This window comes from Sus scrofa, chromosome 9 (assembly GCF_000003025.6).
Source record: "Sus scrofa isolate TJ Tabasco breed Duroc chromosome 9, Sscrofa11.1, whole genome shotgun sequence".
Classification (NCBI taxonomy): Eukaryota; Metazoa; Chordata; class Mammalia; order Artiodactyla; family Suidae; genus Sus; species Sus scrofa.
The window spans coordinates 41,993,044-42,009,013 of NC_010451.4; the positions used below are offsets into that span (position 1 = coordinate 41,993,044).

The 15,970-nt window shown below is 37.3% G+C and overlaps 1 long non-coding RNA gene across 1 annotated transcript; it reads left to right on the top strand.

The window, feature by feature from the left end:
- On the top strand, positions 695-15,539 carry LOC110255435. The gene is made up of 3 exons (XR_002335651.1): positions 695-6,352; positions 10,907-10,961; positions 11,672-15,539. It is a non-coding gene; the product is annotated as an uncharacterized LOC110255435 (long non-coding RNA).

Sequence of the window (15,970 nt, forward strand, 5' to 3'; positions counted from 1 at the left end):
CAGCCCCTTGTGATAGGTTGACATGATACCCCAATCATTTTATGTTCATATTTAACAACCAGCAGAAAGTAATTTTGGAAGGACTGAAAAATAGGATGGATGTTAGGGACACTGTGAAGAAAATTCCTAGCCTTCTCTAGAATGGAATAGGAGCAAAGGTTGCCCCTCTTTGAATGAGGTATGATAAATAAAAGCTTCCAGAAATGTGGAGGTTGACTTTATATCCTCTAGGGCCAACTCTGACTAGAAAACCTTGTTCCCTTCTCAGACTTTCAGTATTTGTTTTATACAGCATTGGATTTTTTAAATAGTAAAAATTTAACATTATTTAGATACTCTATAAAGATTGCCAACTTTTATTTTGCCAAATAAGGATGTTAAAAATAACATCTCTTCTTACACCATCATTTTATAGAAGACATTTAAAAACATACAAGAAGACATAATTTCAAAATAAAGGACAGGTACTTAAAATTGAATACATTTAGCTTTGTAAAAAGCATGTTCTTTTTATTTTTTATTTTATTTTGCTTTTTAGGGCTGCACCTATGGCATATGGAAGTTCCCAGGCTAGGGGTTGAATCGGAGCTACAGCTGCTAGCCTGTGCCAGAGCCACAGCAACACCAGATCTAAGCTGTGTCTGCGACCTACACCACAGCTCACCGCAATGCCGGATCCTTAACTCACTGAGTGAGGCCAGGCATTGAACCTGAAACCTCGTGGTTCCTAGTTGGATTGTTTCCGCTGTGCCACAACGGGAACTCCCTGTTCTTTTTATTTTTTATTGTGATTTAAATTGATTAAAAAAAATACCAGCCTCATCCTGGGCCTGTATCAGTCTGCACATTGGATTTTGGGAAACACTGGTGTTTGTATGCCTGGGACTTGTGACCCAAACACCCCTGGAGGAGTAGAAGAGAGAGAAGTTACAATATATACTACCCAAATTATTCATTTTATGAGTTATTAAAGGGAAGGAGTTGGAAGATATCCAAAACGCTGGTAGCTGTCTAGTTGAGGTGAAATTGTGTGGTGCCTTGATGATCAGAGCATCAAAGGAAGATGTTTGTTCATGTGTGTGGCCCTACTTTTGGCCTTATGCAGCTCTTCCAAGTGACTCTAGGAAGACCGTGAATTCCTTGGTTATTTGAAATTTTGTTTTTCCACTCTTGCCATTTTGAAATTGTTTTTGTGTGACTGTTAGTTATACAGTCTTTGATGTTCAAACATTGGTTTTCTGAGGCTGGGTAGAGAGTAAGGGAGAAAGGTATGAGTTTTAAAATTATTTTAGGAGTTTCCTGGTGGCTCAGTGGGTTAAGGATCTGACAGTGGTCATTGCTGTGGCTCGAGTTGCTGGTGTGGTGCGGGTTTGATCCTTGGCCTTGGAACTTTTATATGCTGTAGGCACAGCCAAAAAAAAAAAAAAAAATTATTTTAGATTTTCAGATACAGCCTAAAAATTTTTAATTTCATTTGAATTAAATTCTAGGTCTAGTTTAAATTTAAAGAATATAGATAAGTGCTTCCTGTGGTTTAATACTGGTTTTTGAGGTAAATATGACAAATTTTTTTTTTTTTCTTTTTAGGGCCACACTCACGGCATATGGAGAGTCCCAGGCTAGGGTTCCAATCGGAGCTACAGCTGCCAGCCTATACCACAGCTCCCGACAAAGCCAGATCCTTAACCCACTGAGTGAGGCCAGGGATCAAACCCGCAACCTTATGGTTCCTAGTTGTATTCTTTTCCACTGCACCGTATTGGGAACTCTGACAAATACTTTTAAACACTGAGTTACTAAAAGACTCTTGGGAACGGAGTGTTACAGACCCTTGATAAAAACAGTTCTGAAATTTTATGGGGGCACAGTCATTGCTTAAGAATTTCTTCTCTGAAAACATACAAGTTAAACTACTTAATTGTGATAGCACATGGGCATATTTCTAGAGAAATTAGGTATTTTGATAGAAAATAACAATTTTATGAATAGGAATTCATTTATTAACTTATTTTTTTCCATACATATTTATTGGAGATTCTGATTTGTGCTAAATATTGTTTGAAAAAATTGGGGGTCCAGCCAGGACTTAAACACCCTGCCCTTATAGAGATTATCTTCTAGTGAGCAAGACAGTCGTATGTAAGTAAAAAAAAAAAATAGCTGTGCCATGAAATAAAAAGATGCTATGGGAAAGACAAATGGTGATGGCAGCTGGGAAGGGGGAAGGGCTGCTTTGATTAGAACGGCTAGAGCTGGTTGCCTTCCTCAGGTGACAATTTAGACTAGTCCAGAAAGATGGGAAGGAGGCTGTAAGAGGCACAGAAGACTATGGCCATCAAGTAGCAAAGAACGTGGTGCATCCTTGGAAGTGTCAGAAAGTCAACTTGGGTGGAGCCTATGGCCTAAGGGATGAGGGACACCAGGCTCTTTTAATAGGGCCCTAGTAAATGCTGAATAAATGAATGAGTGTAAGACTTTTTCTGATTAAATCCTTATTGCAAACTGAAAGAGGGTGATCATGATTGAGAGATGGGTATGGCTAGGGATAATGGTCAGCTGATCAACTCAGACTCTAGAGCAGGATCTCCATTGGGTACCTAGGTTTTAGATTCCACGTTATGGGCCCAGATGTTTGGTTTCATCAGCACATCAACAGTAGACCAGCCCTCTAAGGAGGAACGTATTCCCAACAAACGCACTGATGTGTAGTTCTGAATGCTGATCAGTTCACCTGGGGTTTCCTTTTCTCATGATGAACATACCATATTAACATGTGCTGTATGAGGCAGCTCCTTTTCCAGCATCAGGGCACTGGGAAAACGAGTTTTTAATCAGAAGCCTACTCTGTAAATTTAGAATGGGCTCAAGAAGGTCTTGAGGAATAATCTGTATGGGTTCAGCTGAGGCTTGATGATGTCTTTGCTTGACAATGAACACTTTGGAGGAGGAAGTGGATTTGTATGTACCTTTAAAGGTCACTGGTTTGTTTCCTCTAGGCTTCCTTTCTCATCTTTTTTTGATACAATGTTTCTTTTTTATTTTGATATAGAAATTTTTTTGTCTATCAGTTTTTTCATATATCAGTTTTTACTACTAATAATATAACAGTTGAATATATTGTAGAAAATAACTACTGTACAGAGAACATTACTGTTAATATATCGATACCTACCCTTTTTCCTTTGTATTTATATATGTAGCAGGCTGCTCAGTGAGGCAGACTTTAAAATGTACTTTTCTTGTCATAAATATTTAAAGTTGGTAGCAGATTGTGTCAGAGGTGACAGCACATCATCTTTGAACCAGACTTGTGCACCCAGAGTGTCTCTTTGGTTATACAGTTATAGTGTAAATATTCTTGTATTTTTTAATAATGTAGATAAAACAGCAAGAATGCAAATAAGTCAAATGGAGATGTGAAGTAATCTGTTTAATAATGTAAATGGTTCTTATTGAGGGAGAGTACACCTTAGCTGAAATTTATTTAAATTTTTTTATAGAAAGTTTAAATTGTATGTACATATTAAGCAATGAATATAATGAACCCCCATAGATTTTGATCCAGCTGGGACAGTTCACTCCTGAGTCATTTCACTCTGGAGTCATCTGTATACCTGTCTGGTCTCTTCCTTCACAGATAATTCTGCAGAAGTCCCCAAACAGCATGGCATTTCTTTTGTAAATACTTCAGTATATATCTATAAGGACTCAAAAAATTAAACCAGTAACCATGATATGATTACTATACCTAATTTTTTTTTTTTTTTTGTCTTTTTAAGGCCACACCCTCAGTGTTTGGAAGTTCCCAGGCTAGGGGCTGAGCCAGAGCTGCAGCTGCCGGCCTACGCCACAGCCACAGCAATGAGGGATCCAAGCTGCATCTGTGACCTACACTGCAGCTTGTGGCAATTCCGGATCCATAACCCACTGAGTGAGGCCAGGGATTGAACCCACATCCTCATGGATACTAGTCAGGTTCTTAACCTGTTGAGCCACAGGTTAAGATTAATTTTTTTTTAAATAATTTTTTTACTACTAGTGGCTGTGCCCGTGGCATATGGAAGTTCCCAGGCCAGGGATCAAATCTGAGCTGAATCTGTGACCTACGCCACAGCTGCAGCAACACTGTATCCTTAACCCATGGTGCCACAGAGGGAACTCCTATTCCTAAAAATTTTAACAGTGATTTCCTAATATCACCCAGCAAGTGTGTATGTTTCTCCATTCTGTATTTCTCATATGTAATTTGCAGTTGTATCTAGTGGGTGGGTGAGACACATTTGATTTTTTACTATTTCCCTTTCCACACTCAGAATTCTTTGATGCCACTTGCTAAGAGCAGCCCACATACGAGGAGGAAGAGGGGAAGTCCAGAGAGTCATTTTGAAGTCAAATAATTTTTTTTTTCCTGCTAATCGCCTTGGGTTTGGTAAAGAGTAAAAGGCGGAAGAAAGGACTCAGAGCTGAATAGATATTCTAGGAGAATATAAGGCAAAAAAAAAAAAAAAAAAAGAGCTCCTTGGCTGAGGAGCTGTGATGACTAATCTATAATTTTAGGTTGCTTATTTCTGGGTTATAATTTGTAACTTTGAGTGAAATTTATTAAATTCCTACTGCCTAGCGTCAACATTAGTTGGCAAAGCAGAATTGAGAAAAGTGAGCAGTGGTTTTCAGAGAGCAGCTGTAGAACGGCAGTCACCAGTGAAAGGCGACAAGTGGCAACAACCAAAACATAGGAGCCCCTTGTGGGACTCCCAGGCATTCAGGAGGGATGTGAATTTCCTCTCCTAAAACAAGAAGCTTGATTTCTTTTCGTTAGATCATAAAGAAAAAGGTGACCCCAGAAGGCTGGAGTTCTGGGGTTACTCATGATGTATATGTTTTCATAAAGCAAAATGGCTATAACATGATGAATCAATTAGGGATTATAGTGTGAAATGATCTTATCACAGGGACCGCTGTTTGTTATAAAGTGATAGTATATGTTTGGAATATAACATAGACCCTGATAGGAAAGTAGCTGCTAAGTAACTCACAGGATCTCTCTTTATTTGAATGGCTGTCCACTTAGGTTTTTTAAATAAAATGTAATTTTTTATTGCTCTTTGTTTACTTTTAGTGGTAGTGAATTGCTACCAAAACTGCTAGTTCAAGACCAGTAGTAATAAAGAATTTTACAAAGTTCATGAATTTATGTATTTAAAGGCTTAGGAGTTTTGTTTTTTTCTCAGATTTTATACAATTTTTTTTACTTTGTTTTTTGGGTCCCACATTTACTGAAATGAATTAAATTCCACCCATTCCACTTACTGAATTCTACCCCTCAGTTAATTCACACTGGACATTATTACTGGTCCCTGCCAGCACCCGTTTATTTTATGTAGTAGCGTCCTCATTTCTACTCCATTTCTGCCCCCTCATTGCTGTTCTATTGCATGTATGTTCCTCCATTCTGCCATTTTTATTCTCATGTACATCATATTGTATATATGTGTGTTTTACTTGATATAAGTGGTATTATGATCTAATTCTCATTTTATATCCCTTTTTATGCCATACTCTGTTTATGACGCTATGCATATCACTCAGTGGATATTTAGCTTACTAAATCTCTCTTAAAAATATTTCCTTACATGCACATTCCTCACTTTACTTTTTGGTACCACCACCAGTACTTACCATGAATCTCTTGATATATTTGTTCTTCTGGGCCTTGGCAAGAGTTTCTCTGCAGTCTAGAGCCAGAAGTAGGATTTCTGGGTCATTGGATATTCCTGCACTTAATTTCTCTAAGCACTGGCAACATTTTTTCCATAATGGCTGCAACAGTTTTGTGACCAGAAATACAAAATTACCATTTCCTAGATTTTGTCAGTAATTGGAGTTACATGAATTTATAATTTTGCCATTTTTATGTGTATAAAATAGTACTTCCTTATTTAATTTGCATTCCTCTGACTATGACCGGATTTGAGCATGTCCTCACACGTGTTGCAGTTTGGTTTTCTTCTTTTGTAAGTTGCTTATTCATAGCCTTTGTCCATTTTTCTGTGGGATTTTTTTGTCTTCATGATTTTTATTTCAATTATTTACACCCAATGCGTTATCCATCTGCTGACATTGTGTGTGGTGACTTTCTTTAAACAGGGACCTTTGATTTTATTTTTATAACGTCTGTCACTTTTCCTCCTTAAGGTTTGTTCTTTGAGAATATTGTGTAAGAAATCGTTTTCTCCGTCAAGATCATGAAGACATTCTCCTATATAACCTTTACTTAGCTTTATGTTTTAATTTTGCTTTTTATGTTTTGGTTTCTAATACATCTGGAGTCCACATCTGGAGACTGTGTGAGGTAAGGATCTAACTTTATTTTTTCCATAGAGTGTACTAATTTTCCATCACTCTAAATGATCTATCCTTTTCCATTGACTTGTGTATAATACTGCCTCAGTCACACACCAGGCTTTTATATACAGATGAGTTTATCGCTGGGCTTTTAGTTTAGTTTTATTCCATTGGTCTTTGATCCTATGCCATTGTTTTTCTTTGTTTTTTTGTTTTTTGTTTTTTTAATAAACTGTGGTTTTGTACCATGTCTTAATTTCTTACAAAGTCTTTTAATTGGATGGTTATGATCCTGGTTTTCTATGTGGATTATAAAGTCAAATTCATGTAATAACAATCTTTAAACTGTTTTTGCCTATTATTTCTTTTTCTTGTGTAATTACATTGACCAGCATATCCTATACTGTGTTGAACAGTATCTGTGGTGTTGGCATTTTTATCTTGTTTTTGACCTGAAAAGAAATGCATGAAAATTTTTTCCATTAAGTATGATGTTTGCTATAGGACATTAATACATAGCCTTCAATAACTTAAATAAGTTCCATTCTATCCTTGTTTTCTCTTTTGTTAGAATGAATTATAATTGGATGTCAAACATTATTAAATGTCTTTCCTATGTTTTTTGAAATAATGTATTTTCTTTACTTCATTGCTGTGATGAAATACATTTATAGGTCTTCTGATATTAAATCATCTTTTCATTTTAAGAATAAACTCTTAAAATACTTAATAAGATATTATTAGGGTTATTTTTTTCAAACTCTCAGTTTGATTCTATTAGCTGATATTAGGAAGTTTACTTCTATGTTTGTTAGTGAAATTGGCCTGTAATTTTCCTTTCCATATTGTACTGATCAAGATTTTTTTCAAGATTGTACTCCCATGAAAAATGAATTGGACATTTTTCAGTTTTTCTCTTTTTTTTTATCATTCTTAATATTCAAAGAATTCTCACTGAGAATGAGATCTTGTCAAGGATGCTCACTACCATTTGTTGATCATCATATTCATGCTAGCCAACACTTTTAAGTCAGTGAAAAATAAAAACGTTAGATAGGTGACTTGAAAGTCTATATGGATGACCCAAAAGAATGTACAAACCATTTTTAGAAATAATAAGAATTGAGTTCCCGTCGTGGCTCAGTGGTTAGCGAATCCGATTAGGAACCATGAGGTTGTGGGTTCAAACCTGGCCTCACTCAGTGGGTTAAGGATCCAGCGTTGCCGTGAGCTGTGGTGTAGGTCGCAGATACGGCTCAGATCCCGTGTTGCTGTGGCTCCGGTGTAGGCGGGTGGCTACAGCTCTGATTAGATCCCTAGCCTGGGAACCTCCATATGCCGTGGGTTCAGCCCTAGAAAAGGAAAAAAAAAATTTAGCAAAACCAATATAGAAAACCCAAGTTGCATTTTTATATTGCAGCAAACATCAGTTAGAAAATGAAAATTTAGAAACATGCTATTTACAACAGCATAGAAAAATATGAAACATATAGGAATACATTTAACAAAAGCTTTGCAAGACCCTAATGGAGAAAATGAAATAACTATATTGAAAGAAATTAAGGGATACTTAAATGGAGAAAGATACAAGAAAGGCTCAGTATAATGTGAATGTTAATTTCTCCACTTTTATTTATGGAGTCAGTATAATCCTAGTAAAAGTCCCAGCCCTATTATTTTGTAGACCTTTGATAAAATTATTCTCATATTTGTATTAAGGTTCAAAGACCCAATTATTGGCCAGCTCTTAAAGAAGGGTGATAAGGTAGGGAAGATAGCCTTCTTAGATATAATGACTGCTAAAGCTACTGGATTTAGGTGGGTATGGTCTTGTTGCCGGGATCGATAAATAGACTAGTGGAGCAGAGCAGAGAATCCAGAAGCAGAACCACACATTAAAAGACCCTTGATATATAACAAGATGGTTTTCAAATTGGTGGAAAAGGATAGTTTCTTTCTTCAATAGATATTAATGGGACAATTGAGTGCCCATATTTTAATAAATGGAATAGCACCCCTGCTTTACATCATATACAAATAAATTCCAGAAAGGCATCTGTGTATTTTTCATGTAGGGAAGAATTTCCCAAGCCAGACTACCCTTGCACATGCATGCCAAAAGCAAAATAAAATAAATTACAGTCATACATATTTGTGTGCATAAACACATATAGTAAAGGAAAATGTTCAAATAATTTCTCTTCTTGAAATCTACCATAAAAATAGTAAAGATACAAGTCACACACTGGGGGAAGATAATTACAAATCATAATTGACAAGAACTGATAATATATAGAAAGAAGTCTTATCAAATAACCAAAAATGAAAGAATCTAGTAGAAAAATGGGAAAAATATGAGGAAAGTTACTAGACAAAGAGGAAGTCTGAATGTTAATAAACATTTGTTATTAGCAACTTTGTTATTAGAAAATTCAAATTTAAATTATAATAAAAAACATTCCTATGAGATTGCCAGTATTATAAAGTCTGAGAATACCGGGGATTAAAAATGTGGTGCAGGAGTTCCCGCTGTGCACAGCAGGTTGAGCATCCAACTGCAGCAGCTTGGGTTGCTGTGGAGGTACAGGTTCAATCCCCAGCCTAGTGCAGTGGGTTAAGGATCTAGCATTGCCACAGCTGTGGTGTAGGTCACAGCTGTGGCTCAGGTTTGATTCCTGGCCTGGAACTTCCATATGCTCTAGGTGTGGCTGAAAAAGAAAAAAAAAATGTGGTGCAGCTGTAGGAGGAATACAGTGGAAATATAATGTTCATGTGAAGCATATGATGTTATAAACCACTGTTAATTAAAAATGCATTTTAAATAAAACCGGAAAAAAATATGATGCAATAGGAACTCTCAAGCAGTACTGGTAGGTTGGTTCAGCTACTTTGGAGACTACTTTGGCTTTACTTAGTAAGTTTAAATATGTGCAAATCCTAAACTTCAGTGATTCTACTTCTAGATATTTAACTGAGAGAGAATCTTGCACATATGCACCAGAATACAAGTATAAGCATGTCCATAGCAGCCCTGCAATGTAAACGATCCACGTATTTATCATCAGTAGAATGTATAATTGCAGTATGTTGGATGACACTGCAGGGAAAACAAGATCTATAACTGCATGCAGCAACATGGGTGAACTAGAAGATAATGATGAGCAAAATTACCAGGCTACAGAAGAATCCATGAAATATGATTCCATTTAAGTAAAGTTAAAGGAAGAGCCCAAATTAAGCAATGTAATATATATGTGGCATAGCTATGAGGTCAGAATTGAGAGACAGCCCAGCCGGATCCTTTCCCAGGGGTGGGAGAGGATGTGATTGGGGGGAAGCACACAGGAAGCTCCGAAGGTTTTGGCTGTGTTTTCTTTATGCAAGATGTGTTTTTGGCCTAGGTGTTTGCTTTTTTAAAAAATGAATATTCTCAGAGTTCCCATCACGGCTCAGCGGAAACGAATCTGAGCAGCATTCATGAGGACACAGGTTCGATCCCTGGCCTCTCTCAGTGGGTTAAGGATCAGGTGTTGCCATGAGCTATGGTGTAGGCCAGCAGCTACAGCTCCGATTCGACCCCTAGTGTGGGAACCTCCACGTGCTGTGGGTGCGTCCCTAAAAAGAAAAAAAAAAAAGAATATTCTTTGAAAAGTATATAGGTTTTATTTTCACAAGTATGTATTTTACAACAGAAATACAGTTAGAAATTCAATATGAAAACCTTAACAAATTCATGGCATAGAGAAAGTACATGTATTATTTATTGTTGCTTTATTATTAATATCAAGATCTTTCCTTCTAAATACAGTTGTAGCTTCATCTCACAATTTTTTCATGTAGTGCTTTTATCTAGCTTAAAGTCTTTTTTTGGTCTTTTTTTGCAATTTCTTGGGCTGCTCCCGTGGCATATGGAGCTTCCCAGGTTAGGGGTCGAATCGGAGCTGTAGCCACCGGCCACAGCCACAGCCACAGCAACTCGGGATCTGAGACGAGTCTTCGACCTACACCACAGCTCACTGCAATGCCGGATCCTTAACCCACTGGGCAAGGCCAGGGATTGAACCCATAAGTTCATCGTTCCTAGTTGGATTCCTTAACCACTGCGCCATGACAGGAACTCCATAGCTTAAAGTCTTTCAAAAATTTCTTCCTAATATTCTCTTTAAAACAAATATTATTTAGTAGGTTATATTTCAATGTCTGGGCACATAGGATTGTTCATTCTCTCTCTCTCATAATAATGCTGCATTATACAAAACAGTCTCTATGAAGTTGTTTTTTAACACTGACTGAATACATTTATTTGTAGTATGAAATAACAAATTGTACTTAGTGAATAAAAATACCTTTATGAAATTTCATGTGGTGAAAACAATTTCGGTATTGCAATTCTGAAACTCTCTTTCCCCCTTTTCCCCATTATAGCCTTGATTTTAATATCTCTATTTTTGTTAATATGAGGTTTCTTAGTACTGTAACCATAGCGATATTATAGAATAGACTGATTTTTTGTGTTTTTCTTTTCTTTTGTATGTGTGTGTGTGTTTAATGTATTGTTTAGTGTCATTTTAGATTACCCCTGGCAATGTATGGGAATGCCCATTCCTTGTTCTGTGGTAAGTAGTATCGGATAATAGTTTTCAAAAAGAATTTTTGGCAATTTGAAATACACCAATACACCTACACCCCCTCATGTATATGTATATATATCTTTCACTTATATTTTATTCTTTATAAGTAAAGTTTAATGGTTTTATCTATACATTTGCATTTGTCATTCTAGGTGAATTGATCATTTCCTTTACTAATTTTATATTTGTGGAAGCAGAAGCAACATTTTTTTAATTCATTTTTATTTTTATTTTTATTTTTTTTTTTGTCTTTTTGTCTTTTCTAGGGCTGCACCCGCGGCATATGGAGGTTCCCAGGCTAGGGGTCCAATCGGAGCTGTAGCTGCTGGCCTACACCGGAGCCACAGCAACTCGGGGTCCAAGCTGCATCTGCGACCTACACCACAGCTCACAGCAATGCTGGGTTCCCAACCCACTGAGCAAGGCCAGGGATCGAACCCGCAACCTCATGGTTCCTAGTTGGATTCGTTAACCACTGAGCCATGACGGGAACTCCTTTTAATTCATTTTTAAAACCTTTTTATTTATTTAGGGTGATATCTCTTTCTGCAATCACCCTCCCCCCCATTTGGTATTTGCTTTTTATTTGCAACTTATTCTTTTTACTTTTCTTCTTTTCTTCCCCTTCTTTAGGAACAGATCTTCCCACATTTTTCTTATTTCATGTAGAGCAGTTTATTCTTCTTTTATTGCAGGGAGAAGATCATTTGGCGGAGGTAATGCAGCCCAGATTGCAGAATCAAGTTGCAGGTTGAAGAATGTGAGTGCCAATCCTCTCCAATTCTGTAAGTCAGTGAATATCATATCTATTCAGACAGCTTCCTGATATTAGATCATTCTGAAATATAACCTTCCTTACGATACAATAGTGACCTCACATTCAGGCATGTCAAGAAAATATGACCTTCTGACTTCTTAACAAAATTTTATCCCAAGTGACTTGGTAAAAACACTGTGCACACCTTATTAAACAATCCAAGGGAAAATGTCTCTTCTATCTGTAGTGGAAGAATCACATTGACATTTGGCAAAGGTCAGAGCTTCAGAAATATAACTTAGTAATAAACTGCTAGTATTTTTATATTGTGGTGGTAAAAGAAAACTGCAGGATTTTTTTTTTTTTTTTGACATGTTTAATTCTTACCAAGAACTTCCTAAGCACATTGTTTGTCTACTGAAACTCAGCCTGTTCCACATTTTTGACAGAAAAGCTAAGTCTTTTCCTTTTGAAAAATAAGAGTTGGTTTTTTTTTTTTTTTTTTTTTTCCTCAAAGATCTATGTATGCTAGAGGTCTAGGAAATTTATAAGCTTTGGCACAGGCTTCCTCACATTCACAAAACTGACTTAAGATGACCCTGAAATAGAACAAATCCAAAAGAGCTCTGGAAATAGGGAAGAAAATCATCTATATGCCTCAATACTAGAGACTATTTACTAACTATAATATAGGAGGAGCTATGTTGAAAGAAATCATTAGAACTGGCCTATAATATTGCTTTTTAAATCAGTAGAATCACATGAAATGACGAGGGAGATTATGGGAGATTCCCCACTGATAGTCCTTATTTCGAGGGGTGAGAGCTAGAGGTGAGGGGATGGCGTTGGGACAAAAGGTAAAACTTCCGTGATGTGAATCAACAGCGTCTAAAGCAGTTAATACAAAGGGCCTCAGGAGAAATATGGCCACATCAAGTAGCAGTATGTGAGCAATGGGGCTTCTTTCTGATACGGCTGGGCTTTTCCATGGCATGGTAGCTGTGGCCTTAGGAAGAAGAAAGGCCACAGCCAAAGCCACAGTACAATTATTTAACAAATACACAGCCTTTAGTGTATTCCAGGCATTGTTTTATATTAGTGGTTCTCAGTTGGGGTGATTTTGCCCCCCCCCCCCGCCCCTTGGGACATTTGGAAACCTCCCAGGATATTTTTGGTTGTCACAACTGGGAAGAAGCTGCTGCTAACATCTGGTTTGTGGAGACTGAGGATTCTACCAAACATGCTAAAATGCACAGGACCACCCTCACGGCAGAGAATTATCAGGCCTGAAATGTAGATAATGCCAAGGTTGAGAAACTCTGTTTTAAGTAATTTAACAAATATTAACTCATTTAACCATCACGGCCACCCTTGAGACAGATAAGGGGCTTGCCCAATGTAATCTATCTAATGGGGAGGCCAGGCCAAAGGGAGACAAATGTAAGCATTACAGAGAGGAGCTATTACATTAATACTAGCCTAAGTAAAATTCAAGGTAAGATTTTTATAAGGAGGATTTTTTTTTTTTTTCTTTAAGGAATGGTATAATTCCCAGTGGAAATATTTTTGTTGTGAAACTTTGGACACTAAATAATATAACTCTGAAATATATAAAGCGATTGTTGGACATGTAGGAAGTAATTGAAATATAATAGTAGGTTTTTTTGTAAACAGCCTTATTGAAGTAAAGTTGATATACAATAAATTGTACAAATTTTAATTTAATAATATATATATAATTTCATAAATTTGATATATGTCTATACCTGTGAAATCTTTACCTCGGTCAATATAATGAACATATCAGAGTTCCCATCATGGCTCTGCAGTTAATGAATCTGACCAGCATCCATGAGGACACAGGTTAGATCCCTGGCCTTGCTCGGTGGGTTATGGATCTGGCATTGCCAAGAGCTGTGGTTTGGTCAGACGCAGCTCGGATCCTGCGTTGCTATGTCTGTGGTGTTGCTGCAAAAAAGGTAATGAACATGTCTATCACTCCAAGCTTTCTCCTTCCTTTATAGTGTATAATTCTTCCTTCCACTCCCTTGCTGGTCCTTCCTCCAATCCTAATCAACCTTTGATCTGCCTTCTGTCACTGTAGATTAGTTTGCATCTTCTGCAGTTTTGTGTCAGTGAGCTCATACCATATATATCTTTGTGGGGTATTTTTTCTTTGGCTTGGGATGTTAATTTTGTGGCTCACCCATGCTGTTGCATGTATCAGCAGTTCATCCCTTTTTATTGATAGATGGTGTTCCATTGTATGGCTATGCTTCGATGTGTTTATCCCATTCACCTTTTGATGGACACTTGGTTGTTTGCAGTTTTGGGCTATTACAAATAAAGACACTATAAACATTCCTGAACAAGTCTTTGTATGGACAGATGCTTTTGTTTTTCTTGGGTGAATACCTAGGAATTTGGTTCATGTGGTTAAGTGTATATTTAATAGTTCAAGAAACTGCCAAACTGTTTTTCAAAGGTATTGTCCCATTTTCCATTCCCACGAGCTGTGTCAGAGGGTACCAGTTGTTCCACATCCTCTCCGGTATTTGTTATGGTGAGTCTTTATCATTTTGACATTCTAGTAGATGTATGGTTATCCTAATATGTTTGGGCTGCTATGATAAAATACTATAGACCTGGTAGCCTATAAACAAAAGAAATTTCTCACAATTGTGGAGCCTGGAGAGTCTAAGATCAAGTCTTCTGCAAGGTTGGGTTCCAGTGAGGACTTGTTACCGGGTTCATAGATGGCTGTATTTCCACCGTAATTTCATGTGGTATAAGAGGCAAGGCAGTTCTTTGGGATCTCTTTTAAAAGAGCACTTTTCCCATTCATGGGGGCTCTACCGTCATGACCTAAGCACCCCCCAAGGGCCCTACCTTCTAATACCATCACCTGGGGGTTAGGATTTCAACACCTGGATATTGAGGGGACATAAACATTCGGACATAACAATAGTGGTATCTCATATTCTCTTATGTAAATGACTAATGGTGTTGAATACCTTTTCCTGTGCTTATTTATCATCTATATATCTGCAATTGAACTGTACTTTCATTTAAAAAGAGAAATCTTTGCTTAGAGAAAGGCAGAAAGGTCTTATTCTGTGTTTTCCTCTAGAAGTTTTAGAGTTCTAGATCTGTAAATTTTATGATCTGTTTTAAGTTCATTTTTATATATAGTATGAAATCTCCTGTCCTCCTTCTATTCTGTTGTGGTCAACGAAACCCTTTCAGTCAGGGTACCACAGCAGCTGCTGCTCACGTCCAGTTCCCACTGGTTGACTGGGAGCCTTCTTTTATCTCCCCTAAACAACTTGACCTAGTTCATGTCAGCCAGAATAAACAGTTTATGTGATGATCAGTTTATTTGGCTAAATCACTAGGGCAGGGTGACGTGAAAGAAAGTTGTATACTTGCTAGGGACTGGATGATATTAAAAGCAAAACCAAACACATGATCCTCCCCAAACTCTAGAAGTGCTATACACTCTGTCCTATCCTGCACTTCTTAAATCGTGTTGGGCCAGATATGGAGGAATTTGCTAACAGCAAATCTCTAAGGGCAGGCCACTGTTTCAGATGGAACAAGTAAGGATTTTTTTTTTTTTTTTTTTTTTAGTTCTGTGGCAGATGTAATGGGTCCATAGTGTCATCCTGTCATAATTGACTCTCCTTGTTTAGGAAATGAGGGGCAAGTGTTGTTGTTGTTGTTTTAAATTTATTTTCTAATAAATTTCCAGTCTTCAAAGAGATTTTTTGGTTTCTTTCTTTTTTTTTTTTTTTTACAGCCACACCCATGGCATATGGAAGTTCCCAGGCTAGGGCTCGAATTGGAGCTGCAGCTGGGGCCTACACAGCAATGCAGGATCCAGGCTGCATCTGTGAGCTGTGCTGCAGCTTGCTACAATGCTGGATCCTTAACTGACTGAGCAAGGCCAGGGATCAAACCTGCAACCTCACAGATGCTATGTTGAGTTCTTAACCTACTGAACCACACTGGAAGCTCCTTCAAAGAGGTGTTGGGCAAGCAATTTTGAGGTGCTGTTTTTCTTATCTTTAAGTGTAGAACATCTTTTGGGGAAGAGGCATGCAGGCATTGCTGTGCCCAGAGAACAATAGGCAGTAATCCTAATCTGATAATTTCATTTCCTTCTCTGAGACAAGAAATATTATGAAATGATGAAGGGTGTTCATATTTTTCTGAAGGCCTCCCAAAGTACTGCTTT